At 34.9% G+C, this 20,888-nt stretch overlaps 1 long non-coding RNA gene across 1 annotated transcript in view; it reads left to right on the top strand.

The window, feature by feature from the left end:
- The first annotated feature begins 5,727 nt into the window (after window positions 1-5,727).
- The window catches only part of LOC134478218 (uncharacterized), a 40,074-nt gene continuing 24,913 nt past the window's right edge, over window positions 5,728-20,888 (top strand). The window contains exon 1 of the long non-coding RNA XR_010050705.1: window positions 5,728-5,773. This is a non-coding gene — a long non-coding RNA (uncharacterized LOC134478218). The remainder of the gene's footprint in view (window positions 5,774-20,888) is intronic.

The raw sequence follows: 20,888 nt of genomic DNA, 5'->3' as shown, positions 1-20,888 counted from the left end.
TCTAAATTTGTGTAAACACACTTAAGATAGCTAAGATGATTGTGCTACAAATTCTATTAGCCCTTGGAACAAAACAGTTCCTATTCATAGGACTGGATCAGTTTTGCATTTTTGTGTCTGGTGATCTGAGGAACTCTTGAAGATCACTATTTAAAACAGCAACCTCAGTTCTGTTCGTACCACCTTTATTTGAAGGCCTATATTATCACTATTTTGGGCATTTTGCTATTGTTAATTATTTATATTTTTTTGTTTTTTGTTTTTCTAGTAATTTTTTTTTTAGTTCTTCCCTTGAATGCAGAAAGGAGAGATGTACTTGTAGAGGCTTATGCGTGCCTAGAACTTCTCTAAACAGTTTACAAGAATCGATTGTATTATGTGTGATGAAATGAAGTTACTTTGAAGAAAAAGAGACATTCTGATATCCATTGCTGATTCCATATAGTTGTGCTATGAAATCCAGTAATGCTTTTATTCTTTCTTCAGAGTGGTTTAGTCTGTTTTGTGTAGTTTAATTTCAACATATATGAAGGTATGGACAGCTGTTTTGAAGAGAACAAGAGACATTACGGCAGCCATTGTTGATTTTCCTATTGTCTGGTTTTGAAGGCCTGTACTCCCTTCATTACTCCATTCTGATCAGTTAATTCCTCAGTGTGACTGACGTTTTCGAAGAAAATAAAGGCTGGATAACTCTGTGACTCCACCTCTGCAGAGGACACCTCTGGGACATCTGGACATTAAAGCGTATTGTATTTTATGGCCTATGATCTTAATGTGATGGGATATGTCATATAAAATTATAGATCAAGCTAAGATAACTGTCGTATGATATTGTTTCATTTTTTGGTAAGCAAAAAGACACACAGAAACCCCAAATGAAACATTTAATATGATACTGCAAAGATGTACCAAGTTTGTACATAAGATGATACTAATTTTCTTTTCAAGCATTTTCACTGAGGCAGATCATAAAGTCTACCTTATACATTTTCTCTTTAAAAGTTGATTCTTTGGATCAGATGGACTTGACCCAGTAAGGTCCATATTACATACTGCAGAAAAATTCTGACTAAATGGTGTCATAGTATGCATTTTAACTGGAACCCTAATAAACACTACTAAATAACAATATATTATTTTAAAGTACTATTTTTTTTACTGTTATCCTAATTATTTGTAAACAAAGTATTGATAGGGAGAGAAAAAATGCAATAAAATCTAAGGATGGTTATATTCACTTTTGTTTTCCAAATTGATCAATCAGGTAAAACCTCCACATCTAAGTATCCCATTTCAGCGGTATCTTTTACATGCAGTATATGTATAGCAAGGCCTCTAGGTCCTTTACAAACTGGCTAGATGATCAGTGCACATTATTCTTTTTTGTCTGCTGTGTATTCAACTTTATGTGAGTTGTCATCTATAAAACATACTAGGTCTCATATTAGTTTTCCACTGTAGCATAATGAATGCCTGCAAGTTTAGTGACATAAAGAACATTAGTTGGCCACAATTTCTGTGACCAGCCATGCAGCAGATTTGTCCTAGCTCCTCTGCTCAGAGCCTACAGAGCTGAGCTCATAGTGTCAGCTGGGCGGGGCTCTTAGCTGGAGCTGGGGACCTTTTACCAAACTCTTTAAGGTTACTGACAGATCCAATTTCCTGTGGTTGTAGGCTCATGATGACTTATTTGCTCAATACCAGTGTGAGATTCCTGAGTTCTGTCTGTTAAGATAAAATCTCATATTATGTAATATAAATATAGGAGTGATTTCGCCATTAGGGTCCCACAAGCTCTACCCACAATAGAGGGAAAGGGAATTCGAAGATGTGAACCCAGAGGCAGAAATTTGAGGTTCACTGTAGAATTCCTGTGAACACAGGTGGTTACCAGTGTCCCTAATTTATGTGGATGCAGAAAACCAAACCAGCCAAACAAACAAAACTCACATAAATCCAAAACATTGAGAACTTCATTTTTATTCTCTTTGTGTTTTTTTCCTTAGCAATTCAAGCAGCTACATTTTGGTACTATCTTGCATGATAAGCTGTAGGTGTTTCTGCTTTTATGCATGAAATTTGGACAAGCAGGTGGCAATAATTTAACCTATGTTGCTTAAAAATAGATAAGCTATTTTAGAGATACATAAAATGTTGTTAACCTCATTTACTAACAAGAAAATGATATCATAAAATACTTTTTTGCTAAAATTGATCAGTTTGAGTAGTTAAAAACAAGTCAGTAAGGACGCTGGGTGTGGTGGCACATTCCTGTAATCACAGCACTTGGGAGGTTGAGGCGGGAGGATTGTTGCAAGTTCAAGACCAGCCTAGGCTACAAAGTGAGTTCAAGGCCAGCCTGAACTGCACAGCAAGACCTTGTCTGAAAAAGACAAAAATAAACAACAGCAACAACCAAAAAACCAAAAAACAAAACAAACAAAAAGTCAGTAAGGATTGCAGGTGAAGTACAAAATTAAGAAGAATTTTTGAGGTTTTTAAGAACGGACTCTACCATTTTTTGCAATGGAATAGTGAGAAGCTTGGGGGAAATTCTTCATGTTAAAATGAATTGTCACCCATAGTTTATACTCCCCTTGCTGTCTTGTTATGTGGTGTCACTCTTTGGTTTTAAAACTGTTGTGAGGTAAATATTCCTCCAGCCGTAACGTCCATGTCACTTTTCTCTTTTATTTGTCCACTTATTTATTTTTATTGGCACATTTGCAGAACATCATATTGACATTCTTGGCATGGCTTTGGTGACACACCTCAGTTCTCCTTTCCAATCCTTTCCCTCCCCCTTTCCCCTACCTCCTCACGCCATTTGGAAAGATTTGTCTCCCGACATACTAAAATCCGTCACCTGTTTTACTTTTTATTCGTATTTTGGATTTCTGTAGAAACTTGTGTGTCTGATTTATTTTACTTAACATCATGGTCTCAAAGTACATCTATTTTTCTACAAATAATTCAAATTTCTCTTGTCTTATTAAAGAGGAGAGAATCAAAAGTTTCATTTTCTGAAAGAATTACTTTAACTGATGGTGAAATTCATTGAGAAAGAAATGTATAAAATAAAATCCTGTATTTTTTATATTATTGGGTCATTTCAGTGCATGGTAAATCAATAGAGGAGAGACTTTAAAGGCAAGGCAATAAAGGATTTCAAGTCTGTATGAAGTGGAAGTGGATCTTTCAGAGGATCCTGGAAGGGCTTAGAAGCACTGTGAGAGGAAATGAATTAGAAAAGGAAGCAACAGCAAGAACAGTAACCTAAGTTCACGGCTACTTTTGTGGGCCAGGTGACCTACACCCCAGCTCTTGAGTCCAGACAGATAATTAATTTTATTAACTCTTGTCAGTTTATTGAATGTGCACGAGGCCAAAAGTGAAGTCTTTGCATCTCTAACCTCTGTTTTCCTTCTGTAATTCCCAGAAGAAATTAAAACAGAAGTTCAGTTAAGAAAGCCTAGCTTCAGTTCTAGTGCTCTTTAATACTGGCTCAACTGACAGAATTTGTGGTTAGTGTTAGCAGGGTCCTTGAAGTGTGAGATCAATGAATAACAATTCCCAAGAGCTGTTAAAAATAATATAGAGAACTTAAAGTAATATTTGCAGAGTTTTAGAATTTTCCAAATAATGTTTTTAATCAAAGCAAATGGAAGTACATAAAAATTATGTGGAATTTTGCCACCTGAGTCAGTTATGATTTATTGTACTGTTTCTTCCATAATACAAACCTTGCTGTTCGTGGTGACATAAATTATATTACAATTTCAGATTATATTTTTGCTGTGAATTTTTTCCATTTTAACTAGTGTTCACTCATAAGCTTACATGTTTTGTGAAGGTATTAGACTTACTTCACTTCATGATTTCATGATTTCTTATCTATAGCAATAGAAAAAAATATCTTTTATCAATTGTTGCATGATTTAAAGATGTACGTGAGGCAAAAATTTGCCTAAAAAATTCTTAAGTGATTGAGAAATGCTCATGTCTGAATAAGGATATAAAATGCTGCAATTCTTATAATATATTTCATAATGGATCTTATATACATAAACAATGGTCCATTTCCTCATTCATAGAGATTTAGACATCAGATTACATATGATGGCTTCATATGTCTTCATCCTTCATTGTAAGAATCTGAGTCAAAACTTTATTTTGATACATTATCATTATAGTTTAATATACAAAAATCTAATTAGTAGGTCATAGAGAGCCAAATACAAACATTTAAGTAATCTTGCTGAAAAAAAGATGAATTAAAGAGCATAACAATTGTATCACTTACCATTTGCATTGTGTTAAATAGCATTTAAACAATTTTCCAGAAATGTAGCTTTATAAAATAGACTTCAGTCAATTATAAGCAATTGAGTTTAATTTTTATAACAACGACATTTAGTAAGTATGCCATATATTTCCAGGAATTAGAAATAATGTCTCAAATTAGACTAACTTCTTTTGAGATAGACTATGCTAACAAGAAGGGAATTAATGTGTCAAATAAAATGAATGTATTAAAATGCGTTCAGCTAAATTTTAATAAAAATTAGAAAAAAGAGTAGTAATTTTACAACAGAGCAGACACTCTCTTACATATTGAATAATATCTTCAGCAACCAAAACTAATTGGTCTAAATAATAAATGAGCTAATAAGTGGTTTAAAGAGAGAATAGAAAAGTGTAGCTAATTGCTTGTGTTCCTTTGAAGTAGTGAATGGCACACTTAGTCATATTTTTTCATTTGTTAAGGGAAAAATGGAAACTATGTCGACTTAATTAATAGGAATTCAAAAGTAATCAACCTTTTTTCCTCTCTAGAATGTTTATTGTTAGAGACAAACAGTTGGAGTCAGTTTTTAAAAGCTCAGGAGTTAAAAAATGTGGAAAGTGAAGGAGGAGTGACAATAATGTGGTTGACTTTGATTGGAACAAAAATTCAGGATCAGAGCAGCAGCCTCGGAGTTAAACACTGTGAATGGAAATGCACACTGGCAGACTAACAGTGGTCATTCCACAATGTGAACTTAAGCAAAGCATCTATGTAATCGAGATGAATAAATCTCACTGTGCTCAGTTTTTCAGAGAGCGACGCAGGTTATTTCCAGCGTCTCATTCTCCATTCAGCTTTCAGCTCTGTTATTTCACACGGGCACTTGCTGAATCACACTCTTTAGTTCTCATATGCTTATTAGTTTTAGACTGTGGCGTGGAGTGACAAACAGAATGTACTACTGAAAATTTATTATCAGGAATTGTGTCACTAAGAGCAACTCTTTCCCTGATTCTGCCAGTTACTCTCTGAGATACTTTGGGCAGTCTCTTTGCTGAGATGACAGTTGGTCTGAGCCCTGCAGGATGAAATGGAGCTAGTGTACCATGATCAGGAGGAAGCAGTTCCTAGCAGAGGAAAGAGAAAGCGGAAATTTGAGAAAGAATTTGGAATGTTAAAGTGCTCCAAAGAAGGCCTTTGTGATGAACCGCACTGAACGTGAGAGAGGACAGGGCGAGATAAAGGCAAATAGGTAACCAACAGCTGGGTCCGCTGACTCTTAGGTGTGCCTCTTATTTTTAGTATGACGAGAAGGGTTTACTACATAGTTTTTATTGTAAAATATACATACACGAGAGTGTGTCTGCCTCTGCTTCACGCTGGGAACGCTGACTACTTTAAGAAGTCATACTGATGCCTGCTTTTTCCTCCCCAGCAGCATCTCTGCAACTCTGCCTCCCTTGTATCACGTTGGATTCTATGGTGAGCATTACCTGCGTTTCCTTTGTAGCTATTTCATATTCCATAAATATGTAGTGTTCTCTTTGAATTAATAATATCAGATTACTAGTGTACAGATGTCTGCATGACTTCTTTGCCTCAGTAAGGATATTTGCATTTTGTTAATTTTCCTTTGAGAAAAGTTTTCATTGTATGATTACACTTCAGTTGATTTATTGGTTCTATTAGTGATAAGTATTTGCTTATTTGCCCCTTCCCTTTTGTCCCCTGCTGTAGAGAACTGTAAAAAGGACATATACGTCACCAACTTTAGATACCAAACTGTTTTTCAAGATAATTGTACCACTTTACATAAATACTAGACGAGGATAAGAGTTTTGATTCTTTACATGATCTCCAACACTTATAATGTCAAATTTTATTTTATTGTTGTCATGGTTTATGTTGATGGCCCCCAGACCTCATGTTTGCATTATGCTTTTGCGATTGGTTCATTGTCTAGAGCTTGGATTGGGGGTGTGAGTGCTACACTGGCCTAGGGGTGGAGCCAGGATGTAATGGCAGGAAGAAGGTGTGTCTCGCTCTCTTCGGGTTTCTGCCTTGCTGTTTGCAGCTGCCATGAACTGTGGCCCCGCCATGCCACCCTGTCTTGGAGCCAACAGAGTACGGACTGACATCTCCAAAAACTGTAAGAAATAAACCTTTCCTTTCCCAACTTTTGTCATCAGGTATTTTGTCTCAGTGACAGAGTAAAAGGTAACTAAGACAATTGTATTATTACATATATGTTTTTCATTACTGGGGATTGAACCTAGGTCATCACATTGAGCTACATCTTTAGGTTTCTTAGAATTTTTAAATTTTGGACCAGGTATTACTAAGCTGGACAAGCTAGACTTGTGACCCTCAAGTCTTAGGTTTTCAGATTGTAGAAATTGCAGGTATGCACTAAAACACCTGGATAAATACTGATTTTTCAGATGATTCCAATAAGGTAAAAATACTACCCATTTATAGTTTTATATTGAAGCTTGCCAATTGTCAGTAAAGTCAAACATGTTGATATGTTTTTCTTTTTTGCCTTTTATTTCAACTTCTTGGATTTATTTATTTTTTTTTCTTGTTAATATGTATGGTTTTGAGCTATTCCAAATATGGGATATTTCAGTTGTATTTCTTACAAATATCTTTTGCCATAATATCTTCTGATGAATATGAATTACTAATTTTAATGTAATCTAATCATGAACCAATCTTATGAGAATTTTTTTTTCTTTTTCTTTTTTTTAGCTTTTGGCACATAATGACTACGTTTCTTGTGGGAAGTTAGTGTGTGTACACAGTGGAACTTAATTGTTTTCTATCCCCTCCCTCTCCCTTCCTTCTGTCTCTTAATGCCCTTCACTTTTTTTTATTTTGGAAAAAGATCTATCTCTTTAATTCATGTTTTTTTTTTATCTTGCTCTTTAAATTTTGAGTTTCTCATATAAGAGAAACCATGTGCCATCTAAGCTTGCATCTTACTTATTTCACTTAACCTAACCATCCCAACGTGTATCCATTTTCCCATCAGTCATTCAAGCTTATATTTCTTTATGGCACAATACTACTCCATTGCGTAAAAAGGCAACATATTCTTTATCCATTTATCCATTGATGGACATATAGACTGCTTCTAAGATTTAACTAACATGAGTTGCACTGCTATAAGCATGGGTAGGCATGTTGCACTGTAGTATGATGTCTTTAGCTCTTTGGGAAAATGACAAGGGAAACAGAAGGTCAGATGAAATTTCTAGGTTAGCTTTTTGAGGGATCACCACACTGATTTCCATGATGGTTGTACTAGTTTACAATTATACCACAGGGTAGAAGGGGTCCTTCTCCTCACAGCAGCTCCAAAAGTTTTTATGATTTGGTTTCTTAATGATTAGAAATGATTTCTTATTCTTTCTAAAGTAAGGTAGAATCTCAGTGTTGTTTTCACTTGCATTTCTGCAATGGCTAGAGATGTTATACATTTTTCATGTATTTCTTAGCCATTTTACTTTGTTTTCTGAGAAGTGTCTATTCATTTTGGTTGCTCTTCTTTGTTTGTTTATCTTTTAAATTTTATTTTAAAGAGAGTAAAACCAAGCAAAATAAAACAGAAAAATTCAATCAAAGCAAGCAGGTGTAAGTGACACAGGACTTCGAAACAATACAAAATCAACAATGGTTACCATAATGCCTTTTGTTGTATTAAAAATAACTGCAGATACCTTCAGACATAGTAAAAGTCAAATAAAACATAATAGAATAGAACAAAACAATGCATGAAATAAAGGATTTCAAAACAAAACTAAAAACAAACCAATGAATGAAATGAAGTATTTCAAAACAAGGTAACAGTAAATCCAAAATGGCTACCAGAATATATCTTTACATCTTTCAAATAGCTGCTCCTGCCATCATGTATAACAAAATCAAGCAAAACAAAAGAGAATAAAACCCAACCCAACAAAACAATGAAAATGACACAGGATTTCAAAACACAATAACGGGGAATTAACAGTGACTACCATGCTCAGAAGGAGATTCCCTTGTAGATGCCACACTGCGTACCATGATCCTCTGAATAGATGATCAGACCACCAGCCCTGGACCTGCAAAGTCAGTGAAACACCAAACACCACAATGGTTGCTCATGATTAATTCCCTCATAGAATTATTTGTAAGGGTTCTGAGTTGCAAATACAATTGTTTGTTCTTACTTTGAATATAATGCATTTTCTGTTTTAAAGGTGTCTTTAAGTGAATAGATACTAATTTTAAAAATTTAAATTCACTTCACTAATATAATTCCTTTTATTAGCATTGTTTTCTATAATATTTAATGAATAATTATCACCCACAATCAGAGAGATATTTGCTTATATTTTCTGCTAGTAGCTTTAAAGTTTTGTTTTGTACAAGTACTTGACTGGGGTTTCATATTATATAAAGTAGTGGTACAATTTTATTTTTATTATCAATGTAACTATTTTTAGCTCATTTATTTAATAAATAGTTCCTCTTTTTCCACTGATCAGGTAGATTATTTCAATCATGAACTTCATTCCATATATGCATGCATCTCTTGTTTCATTATTATATCATTCAGTTTGTCTACTCACTGAACGAATACTTCAGTGTCTAAATTATTTTTATTTTTATTTAATTTTATTTTATTTTGGTACTGGGGAGTGAACTCATGATCTTGTGCTTGCCAGGCAGGTGCTTATGCCACTGAGCTAATTCCCCAGCCCAGTGTCTTAATTCTTTTGACTTTAGGTTAAAGAAAATTTTCCTCTATGCCTTCCTTAGAAATGTCTCTCCTTGGATTTTTGTGGTCCATATAATGTTAAAATCCTTTAATCACTTTCAATAGAAAAAAAAATGTTCTGTTAGGATTCAGACTTGAGCTTTTCTGTAGTTATGAGCTCTAGAACAGTGTGGAGAAAATGATCAGCTTTATAATATTTAGTGTTGCTATCCACAAAGACTGTACAGCTTTCTTTAAATTTTTAGCTTTATATTTTTCTCATACAGCTAATATTTGGTTAAACTTACTTGTTAGTGTGATTGTATAGCAAATGATGTGTTTAAACTTTGTCTTGTAGCTATTTTTCCCTCGCATCTGGAGTTTCAATTAGCTTTTGTATTTGATGCTAGCCCTAGCCACCGTGCTAAATTCTTGCATTCCAGTACACAAATGTGAACACAAGAGTGTGCACAGACTGGAGAACACAGTAGTGGAAACCCAATCAGCTCTCCTGGAAGTAACAGTTTTCAGGTGCAAGTTCTTGAAATCCTATTAAGGGAACAGACTTATAAAACTCAAAGTATGAAAAAGTATAGAAAGGCAAGTGACTCTTTCAATACTTCACTCTTTTAAAATAATTGCTTGCATTTTATCTTCCTAAAACCTGCTCTGTATTTTTTCTCTAATCACTCCCTTTATGTACAGAGGTTGTTAATTCAACAGAACTAATAATTTACATATCATTTTATCACAACTAGCTATTTTAGACAGTTAAAATGTCAAATTGATGTACTTTTGTATGAGGACTTCAAGTTGTAGCTCATTCCTCCATTCAAAACCTCTCCAACAGTATTTTCGCATGAGAGCCATAAATTTTATTATGATCTGAAATATGATTCATAAGTCTTAAATCATTTACTATGGCTTCTCCTCACCCTATAAAAAGGGAAAATGCTTTGGGCAAGAATGCCAGTCTCTGTGTCTGAGCCTGTGTTAGACCTTGCTCATTAGGTTATCATAAGATTCGAAACTCATTTATTCTATGGCAAATCATTTATTTGATGTTATGTTAAGATAGTTATCTAACTGTTATGGATTAAAAACTGGTGGTCAGCTTAATGCCAGCTGAATTAAATCAGCATGGTGCTGAGTGTAGATGGGCCACTTGAGGAAAGTTGCCAGCATAAATAGAGAAGTCGAGAAGAAGAGCAGGGCATTGTGGGTTCTCCTAAGTGTCGCTGTTTGGAGGCCTTATTTTTCCTGGAGGAGCTTGTTATACTGGTTTACCCAAGATGGATTTGGCCATTATCATTAGAAGAGCTCAGAACCTTGTCACTGAGAGTAGCTGTGGTTCACTTTGGGGGAGGTCTGGTCCTTTTATCGAGCATGGCTTCCTGGCTCTGGGAGGAAGATGTGTACTGTTTAATTTGCAGGAGAAACTTGTCATGCTGGCTTTCTGGCATGTACTCAACTGTTCTCGTTGTCAGAGGAGCTTGGGACCTCCTTGTCACTGAGGATGGCTGTTGTGCTTTTCAGGGCAGCCCTGGTCCTTATTTTGAGCGTGACTTCTTGGCTCCAGTATAGAACCCTCAGCCTACCAGCACAGCTCCTTCATCCCGCTGGCACAGACTTCCTAGCTTCCACTACTGATCTTTGGGCCTTCCCAGCATGGATCCATAAAACAGACTTGTATGAGATATTGTCATGGGCTCTAGGTCTTTGGCTGGACTCATGCAGGGCATTGCTATGCAATCCAGGCCCTTGGCTGAATATTCTGAGTCTTTAGTGTTGTTGACAGATTTCATGTACTTTCTGTGTTTAACTCTGGGTGACCATCATAAAATAATATTATAAATTCTGTGTCTTGGTTGTAATTTTTCTCCTCACATCCCCTGATTACAAGGTAACCAAAAATAAGAACGTAGAGATTTAGTTTAATCTTAATTTCAATCTTAGCCTTTAAATGATTCAGCCTTTTGTTATTAATTACCATAGATTTAAGGTCTCATTGATTTACATAGACTATAACTAAACCTAAAACAAACAGTGTATTTTCCTTACTTATATTTTCCTTTTCCAAAACCATATTTGCTTAACCCTAGCATATCCTTTTCCTTCTATTCATATTTTATTTCTGCCTTTTTCTTGCTTCAGTTTGTTCCTCTCAGTGTATTTTAAGTATTTCGATAGTTTTGCTTATTTATCCTTTGATACAGACTGATCTGGACTAACTTGATTTTATCCAAACTTAAGTAATTTTTAAAAGTCTTTAAAAATGAAGAGCATCAAATTATGCTGTTTTAGTTATTTCCAGATTATTGTGATCATGGATTTGATTTCTTTTTGCTCCCTTTCGTTTCCTACTTTGATTTTGAAGGATAGTAAAACGTGAAATCTATTGCAGAAAGTCATCTACTCACTTTTCTGCATTGAAACACTAACATTGGCAGAACTTATTCTTTCCTGTACAACATTTGAGATATTTAAATTACATTGGTTTTTATAAATCTATGAACACTTTATTTTAAGCAAAATTGTTTCTTTTTCATGGAAAATATCAGGATGTATATGGTGGACTTGAGAGAAAAATGTGTTTGGTGCTGCTACAACAGAGTTTCTGAGAGTGAATAGCATACGAAGAAGAGAAATTTACTGACTGAAGTTGTGGCTGGCAAGTTCTGGATGGATGAACTGGGATCTACTATGCACCTTAGTGCTGCATCAGCACTGAATGGAGAGAGAGAGAGAGAGAGAGAGAGAGAGAGACTAATTTATCCTAATGAAAGGAATCCACCCAGAATCAAGGCCATTAATCCATCTTTGAGGTCTTACATATTAAATACTGGTTTGTGAAATATTTCAAGGTAAAAAAAATTGTTGTTTTGTGCATTTCCACATTCTCATTTTTCCCCAAACTACTCAACACCTCAGCATCACTGCTCCGAGTCAGTGGCTTGAAACAATATTTTATTCTTATGCTGACACCTCTGTTATACTCCTGACTCTCTTTCTGTCTTCAGGGGTGTAAGTCAGCCAGAGTCATGCTACTCCAAATGTGCTCCTCTGCCCATTGTGGGCACAGGAAAGTAGTCACTTGGGTCTACACATTTTTTTAATGGAAGGCATGGAAAAGTTCTAGGGAAAGTGACACTGTCTTAAACCCTGAGTTCAAAAGTGATACTCTCACTGGTGTCCACATTTCAGTGGCTAATGATTGTGTTCAGTGTTCCATGTTGGGTGAATGTGCTCTGCAAACTTTGGGAGAAGGAATAAACATTTTCTGAACATTATCAAACCTACAATCTTGCCCTTCTCTTGCCAGTTTATGGCTACCTTGCTTTTAAGAAATACAGCTGGTTTGCTTCTGTGATTGAACAGAAGTTTAAATTCAGAGGTCTCCAACTATATATTTGCAAAGAATATCTTGATATGCAGTTCTTTGTGTTGATGATTAGAAAAAGTATTTTCACTTTTGTGAAACAATGTTCATCAGGATTTTTTTTTTTACTAAAAGATGTAGTATATATTTTTAACCTGAAGTAGACTTAATTTATAACTTGATTTGTGAACTTTGTGAGCAGATTGAAGTAATTGTGAAAAGAAGACAAACTGTCCATGATTTGCAAATACTGGGGGTAAGAAATTCATTTTCTAATGCTTTTTTGCTTATGTCCCTTTTCTTTGGATCTCATATTAGTTTTCAAAGGAAATGATAGACTTCACTGCATATGTATTATTTATTAAATGAAATTCCTGGTTTAGAGTTGACAAAATATCTCATAATCTTGCAATCTTAGCTTGAATTTAGTCTTATATGATAATATCATCTGTCTCTGGCAAAACCCTATGATTCATACAATACTTCTGCATAAAAAAGTGTTTCTTTCTTTTCTCCATTTCTAGTGATAAATTCACTATTTCCTTAAAGTGAAAGTGGAAAATCATAGGGTTTTTTTTTTTTTTTGGCAGAATTTCATCCTAAGTACTTTTCAACTCATTTTTCTTTTTGTATAATGCTGGGGCTCCAACCTATGACCTCATGTACATTATGTAAGTGCTCCACCAGTCTTTATCTCCAGGTTCTTTGTACAACTTTTTTTTAAAAAAAATTTATTTTAAAGAGATTAAGACAAAAGAGGATATAACAAAGCAAATCAGATCAGAACAATGCAAGTAACACAGCATTTTATCACAAGACAACCCATAATTAACAGTAGCTACCATAATGTCTCTTTCTTTGAAATAGTTGAGCATAGCTTCATATACGAGAGTATCAAACATAACAAAACAGTATAAAACCATTCAAGAGAATGAAAGCATTACAGGGCTTTCCAAATCAAATAGCCAAGAATGAACAATGGCTACTATATTATCTAATTTTTCATAGAAAATTTGTTTATACTATCACATATAATAATATCCAATAAGATATAACAGGATATAACCAAAGGAAACAGAAAAACAAAAGCATAGGGCTTCAGAGTAAGAAGTTACTAAATCAGCACTGGCTATTCTAATGTCTTGTTTTCTTTAAAATAGCTGTTTATACTATGACATAATAAAATCAAAAAAACTAGGATAAAACCATTCCAACTAATGAATGCAGATATTATAAGGTTTCAGAGTAACGTAATGAGGAATCATGATTACTATAAACTCTTATGTACTCTTACCATTTCTTGCACTATGGAGACTATATGGTATTTATACATGTGAGTTTGATTTATTTCGCTTATGAGTATGGTATCAAGCTGCACCAATTTATTTATAAATATCTCAGTGTGATCCTTCTTTATAGCTGAGTAGTACTCCATTGCATAAAAATATCACAGCTTTTTTATCCATTCCTCAGTTGATGGACACTTAGGTTGTTTCCAAGAGCTGGCTATTACAAATAGTGCTGTTAGAAACATAGGTGCACATATATCACTGTGGTATGATGTTTTCAGTTCTTCTGGGAATATGCCTAGAAGTGGCATAGCTAGAACAAATGGGACTTCCAATCCCAGGTTTTTGAGAAATCTCCAGACTGACCTCCACAATGGCTGCTTTGTATAACTTTTAATTGATCCTCATGGCTCTCATTTGGAACTTATGTTTGCTCTGGGTAACATCTCCAGTTTCATGGCTTCATTGTGTGTGTATATGCTGATGACATTAGTACATATATGTCACATGCCTTCCACGAGTTCCAAATTTGTACTTACAAGATGTTGATCATCTTTGTAGGAATGTATTGTAAGCAAATCAAAAGGGTTAAAACTGTTGTGTCTCTTGGGTAAACGCACTGGTCCTCATTTAATTCTGTTGCACTGAGAGGATGGCTCTTCAATGAGTCTCACAAGCAAAATCCAGTGGTCAAGAAATACACAGCCAAGTGCTATCTATACTTAAAGAATAGAGCCTCTGCTCTTCCTCCTGTCAGAATTTTTCAGTCCTACTACTCTGTAGTTTAGTTAACTCCAAATCAGTCCTTGTACACTACAGTAAGCCCATCTTGTTTTTCTAACTTTTTTGTTCTAGCCAACTGTTGTTGGATGCTGTGGAGTGGCTATTTCCATTCCCCCAATTTCTCATGCTCAAGCTTTAAACTCCACTGAGAGATCATCTGAGTGGGTGGAGCTTTTGGAAAGTGATTAGATCCTGAAGTGTGGGAATGGGATTCCTGTCCCTGTGAGATGAGGAGAGGATACAGAATCGCTTTCTATTCTCTGCCACGGGAAAGTAGTGAGAAGGATGTTGTGCAAAAGTCAGGAAGAGGGCACCACCAGGACTGATCATGCTGGTACCATGGTCCCAGACTCTCCAGTCTCTGGAACCTTAAGAAACAAATTGATGTTGTCTAAGTCACTCAGCCCGTGATAGCATGCTCCAACCAACTAAGATAGTGTGTAACGTAATAATCTACTAGTAAATGCTTTAAAACAATATAGTATTTTATTTATATGTATTATTAGTACATGTTTGCCATACATAATGATCACATTCTTTATGGGGAATTTACATCTGTACATAATGTATCTTAATTTTTTCCCATTCCCTCTTCTTTCTTCAACCCTTCTTCTCCTCTTCATTTATAATTTTCTTCTTCTTTTTTATAAAATCCCTCCCCTCTGCCTTGTTCCTCTTTCCATTTAAACAAGTGCTTCCTACCTTTTTGTATCTATCCTCCATTTTATTTATTTACACATTGAGTTTCTCACATGAGAAGCAATGTAATATTTAAAGTTATGTGTCTGTTTTATTTCACTTAAAATTACTGTCTTGAGCTTCATGCATTCACCTAAAAATGTCTCACGTTTTATCATCCTTTGAGGAGGAGTGTTTCTCTATTGTGTATAAATACCACATTCTCTTTCTTCATTCATCTGTTAATTGGTATATGTGTTATTTCCAAGATTTGGCTGTTATAAACGGTGCTGCTATAAATATGGCTGTGCATGAATCAGTGTGTTTTGATGATTTTATCTCTTTCAGGAAGAGACCTAGAAGGCAAATGACTGGGCCAAATAGAACCTGTAATTTTAGTGTTTTTTTTTTGACAAATCTCCATACTGAGTTTTCCACAGTGGTTGTAACATTTTATACTCCTGCCAACATACAGAAGTGTTCCTTTGATCGCCACAGCCTCATCAGCATTTGTTATTGGTTATTTCTTGATGATAGTCTTTCTTTCTCTTTTAATTTGCATTTCTCAAATGACCAGAGATGTGGAACATTTTTTGTTGTCTTTTCATCTGAGAATGTCTATTCATTTCAGATGGCCATTTTTGGTTTGAGTCTTTAATGTGGGGGGATCTGATTTTTTGAGTTCTTTATATGTATGCTAGGCTAGGCCTCTGTCTGAGGAATAGCTGGTAAAATTCTTCTCCTTCTGTGAGTTGTCTCTTTGCTTTGTTGGTGGTTACCTTTGCTTTGCAGAAATTTTAAGTTGATGTGATTTCATTTGTTGGTTGTAGTATTTCTTGTGTGATTGGGGTTTTGTTCATAAGGTCTTTGCCTGCACCTATGCATTCAACAATTTTACCTATTGTGTCTTCCAGAAGATTAAGTATTTTTGTTTTAATATTTAGACCTTTGATCAATTTCAGTTTTAGTTTAGTGCATGGCGAGAGATATGAGTCTAGATTTAATTTTCTGCATTCGGAAATTAAACTGTATTTGGAGAGTAAAGGGGCTAGCTTTGTTCCAATGAAGGTGTTTGGCTTATTTATGGAAGATAAAGAAGCTGAGTGTGCTGGGAATATTTATGCATCTTCTATTTGGTTCAGTTGTTCCTGAAGTCTGCTTTTCCTCATTATGATGATATTTTTATCACTGTAGCTTTGTAATATAATTTCAAGTCAGAGATTGTGATGCCCCATGCTTTACCTTTGTTGCCTAGAATTACTTTTGTAAGTTTCTTCTGGTTCCACATGAATTTCAGGATTCTTTTCTATAGGCCTATGAGGGTTTATATTAATATTTTGATTCAGATTGCATTTAATCTGAATAACAGTTTTGAAAACATGGCTATTTTTCCTGTATTAGTTCTGCCTATCCAAGAATAGATGATATCGTTCCATATTCTGATACTGTCTTCAAGCTTCTTTTTCAGAGTACTGTAGGTGTCAATATAGAGCTCTTTAACTTCCTTGGTTAGATTATTCTTAGGCATTTTATTTTTCTTGATACTATTGTGAAAGGTGTTATTTCACTCTTTTCTCTTGGTGAGTTTGTTATTGCAGTACAAGAAAACTAATGATTTTTGAACTGCGCTATCAAATTTACTTACTAATTTAGGAATCTTTTGGTGGAGTTTTGGGGGTTTTCTCTGTAGAGTATCACGTCATCAGAAACTCATGATAATTTCACTTCTTCCTTTCTTATCCATATTCCTTTTACTTTTTTCTCTAGTCTGATTGCTCTAGATAATGTTTCCAGGATTATATTAAACAAGAGTGGTGATTGTGGGCATCTTTGTCATGTTCCTGATTTTAGAGAAAAAGCTTTTAACTTTTCACTATTTAGTAAGATATTCTCATCACTCTGTCTCCTGTGTTTCAAGCTCAATTGGGCAGTTATTGGTTGGTGGCTCTTACAGTGTCAGTAAGCTTTTGGATTAGGATGAAGTCATTTGAAAGCCTGATAGGGCTAGACATTCAGAATGCCTTCGTCATTAGTTGGCAGTTGATGCTCACCTGATGCTATTGAGCAGAACACTTGCAAGGGATGCCCAGATAACTAGAATTCTCACAGTGTGGCAACTGAGTTCTGAGATGAGGTGTTCCAGAATCACCCTTCCCATGAGGCAGGCAGCAAAAGCAACAGGGCCGAGTAGGCTATTCCTGAAGATTACTGCATCACTTTAGCTGTATTCTGTTAGTCAAAGCAATCAAAAGACAGTGGGAAAGCAAAAATCAACTCTGCTTCTCACTGGGGCAAGGTCACTTTGTAAAAAGGCACAGGTGATAGAAGACCTTTTTGTATCCTATTTTTGAAAAATATAAGTTATAAATCTCTTCATTAGTGTGTGTTCCCATCTAATGAATAAGTAGGCTCCAGATCCACTTACAAAATGATTCCTTGTTGAAAGATAAACTCACTGAATGACATGTTTTCTGTTTAGAGTATTTACCAATTTACATAAAACTTACTGGTGTTCTAATGCTTGCAAAGAAAGCCCTCAGCTTTTCCCCATTCAATATAATGGGCTTATTTATAGTCTATCTGTCCAGTTCCATTGATCTATTACCTAGAAATAAACTCAATCATTCACAGCCAATGATTTTAAGCAAAGATGCTAAAAGCATTTATTGGAAAAAGGACATTATTTGCAATAAATAATGTTAGGGAAATTGGGTATCCACATGTAGAAGATTGAAACTAGATCCCTGTCTCTCAACAGTTACACAACAAGGGAAACACAACAGAATGCAGAGATAACTCACAAAATGGAAAATCAGATTTGAATTGTAAATATCCAACAAGGGCTTAAGATCTAGAATATAAATTGAACTGTAAGAACTCAATAGAAAACATATTACCCGGTTGAAAAATGGTCAATAGGTCTAGATAGATATTTCTCCAAAGAAGACATATAAATGCCCAAAAAGGACATGAAAAATACTCAGCGTCTGTGTCACTAATCATAAGGGAGATACAAACCAAAATCATAATGAGATATCACTTCATGAAGTATGAACTATTGAAAGTTGAAATATAACAAGTGCTGGCCAGGTTGCAGAGAAACAGAACTGTAGCACGTTTCTAAAGGGAATATAAACGACGTTATCCACTGTGGAAAATAGTATACAGTTCCACAAAAATTAAAAATTGAGCTACCATCTGTGTAGCAATTCTGTTACTGGATGTATATCCAAACTAAATAAGTAAAATCAGGGTGTTGGAGAGACATCTTCCCTCCCAAGTTCTTTGCTGTTATTAGTCGTAATAGCTAAAAAATGTAAACAAACATCCATCACCTGATGAATGGGTAAAAGACATGTGGCACCTGCACACGGTAGAACAGTGTTTAGTCTGAAAGAGAATGAAGCCTGTCCATTTGCAATAATGGGAGTTGAACTGGAGATATTGTGTTTAGTGAATTAAGTCAGTCAGGCATAGGAATAAGTATGTATGGTTTCACCCACCAGCGGAATCTTGCTCTCACCCAATGGCACAGTTGTACCCCAGGACAGTGTGAGGTCCATTTGATCAACGGTACAGACATATGGGTAGATGAGAGTGAGAAGCTCTGGGGTAGTATTACATGGTAGGTTTCATGGACAACAGTTATGCACAGTACACTTCAAAATTCTATGAAGAGGGATTTTGAAAGATTTTGTTACAAGGATACTCAAGAAGTTTACATACATTTAACCTGATTTAAATATTATATGTTTATAAAACATTACATCATCCTTTTCTTTAAATTTAAATTTTCATATGTCTGATAAAAATGTTTATTTTTGGCAATAAAACACTAATTTATTTATAGGCAATAATAAAAATGTGTTGCATTTATTAAATATCTAACTTTTGGGCATAATTTTGGCATGTCTTAGATTATTCATGTATTTTCTCTTCCAGACATAAAATATTTATAAGGTCTTCAGTTCTTTTATGATTAATAATTAAAGGAAAGAAGTTGTAAAACCAGGTCTGAGAGGTGGCTGACTAAAAATAAATGCATATATTTCTTTACGGTATTGGGTTATTCTGTTACGGCCATATCATTTGAATAGGTGATAGGCAAATGTTGATGCATATAGTAGGCAACTGTAACTTGATAGATATTAGTTTATAAATTAAGGCTGGAAGCTAGAGTTTGTGGTAGTCATGATTGGAAATATTAAACTTTCAGGTTGGGATGATGGCATAATTCATCATCTGACTAGAATACTAAAAAGGACATGGAAAAGTAAAGTCTACGTGAGCACGGCTAACAGTAGAGTTTACTACAGGAAAGAAAGTAAAGGTTAATCTCCTGTTCTTTGGGGTTGATGAGAATGACTTCAGAAACATGATAAAATGCTCTGCTCTCTGAACCAAAACAGAAAGATTTTTCAGAAGAATAGTTGGGAGATTTTTGTGTCCATCTCGATGGCTTTTGTTGAGGGATAAAGAAAGAAGCTGGGTAATGGAGAGGGTCAACACTGAAAGCCCAAGAATTAGAATTTATGACATGAAAGGAGGAAGTGAAAAATTGAATGTACAATTTTATCAGAGAACTGAGTGCATCTAGAAACTGTTATCCAAAAGGAAGACTGGATTTTAATGGGAATAGTAACGACAGTAACTTGGGCAGGTGTTATGAATTCAAGTAATAATTAAAAAGGGCTGAGATAACAAAGCATAACCATATTTCATCATAGATATGGAATAGACAAGAGTAACTACTTTGTATTTGACTTTACATAGCTACAAATCACAAGCTGATACGTTTCTAAATGTGAATCAAGAATTGTTTTCTTTTGCAGGAATTATATACTACTGGTATCTACCAAATTGTAAGGTTTTTAAAAAAATTTTTCCCTTCTTGAGTTGTTAATTTTTAAAGTTGTCCTTATGTAATTTACTTTTTTTTCTGTAGCCAGTATGTCCTTATGGAACCATCTTTTACTTACTGTTGGTTATTTTAAAAACTTCCTGAACATAGAATACCCATCACCACACTATTTTCTGTATATTTACTAAGCTACATCTGTATTTTCAGCAATATTCAAGAAAGGCTAGTAAAATAAAAATTTTACTTTGTAGGGAGAAAATTAAACTTATGACTAATGCATGGGAAAGCACACAAAGTATTTCCTTTTATAGTGCATTGCCAAAGGTCTGCTGCAGTTCCTTATGTAAGCCTTTGTTCAGATCTAGGTTTAATTAATAAGAAAAAAACCCTCATATTACTTTTTAAAAACTTCCAGAAGTACATCTAGACTAAAAAATTCAGCAAAGAAATAACAGAATTGAACCAAGCTTGTAAACTAATGGACTTGGTAGATGTTTACAGAGTATCCCACCCAACAACATCAGAATGCACATTCTTTTCAGTTGCACATAGGCCAGTCTACAAAAAGTCCACATACCAGACCATAACATTCTTAAGTAAATTTAAATGCATTGAAATTATCCCATCCATGTTATCTGCCCACAGTGCAATGAAGTTGGAAATTAATGGCAAAATAAACTGCAAAAACTCCAGAAGCACATGGAAATTTAATAACACCCTCCTGAACAACCTTTGGGTCACATGAGAAATTAGAGAAGAAATTAAACAATATCTGCAACTGAATGAAAATGCAAATGCAACTTTTTAGAACCTGTGGGACATGATGAAAGCAGTCCTGAGAGGGAATTGATAGCTCTGAATTC

This window comes from Cavia porcellus, unplaced genomic scaffold, assembly GCF_034190915.1.
Source record: "Cavia porcellus strain 051 isolate PalLab524CR breed Dunkin Hartley unplaced genomic scaffold, mCavPor4.1 scaffold_12, whole genome shotgun sequence".
Classification (NCBI taxonomy): Eukaryota; Metazoa; Chordata; class Mammalia; order Rodentia; family Caviidae; genus Cavia; species Cavia porcellus.
This window is presented reverse-complemented; position numbering and strand designations above follow the sequence as displayed.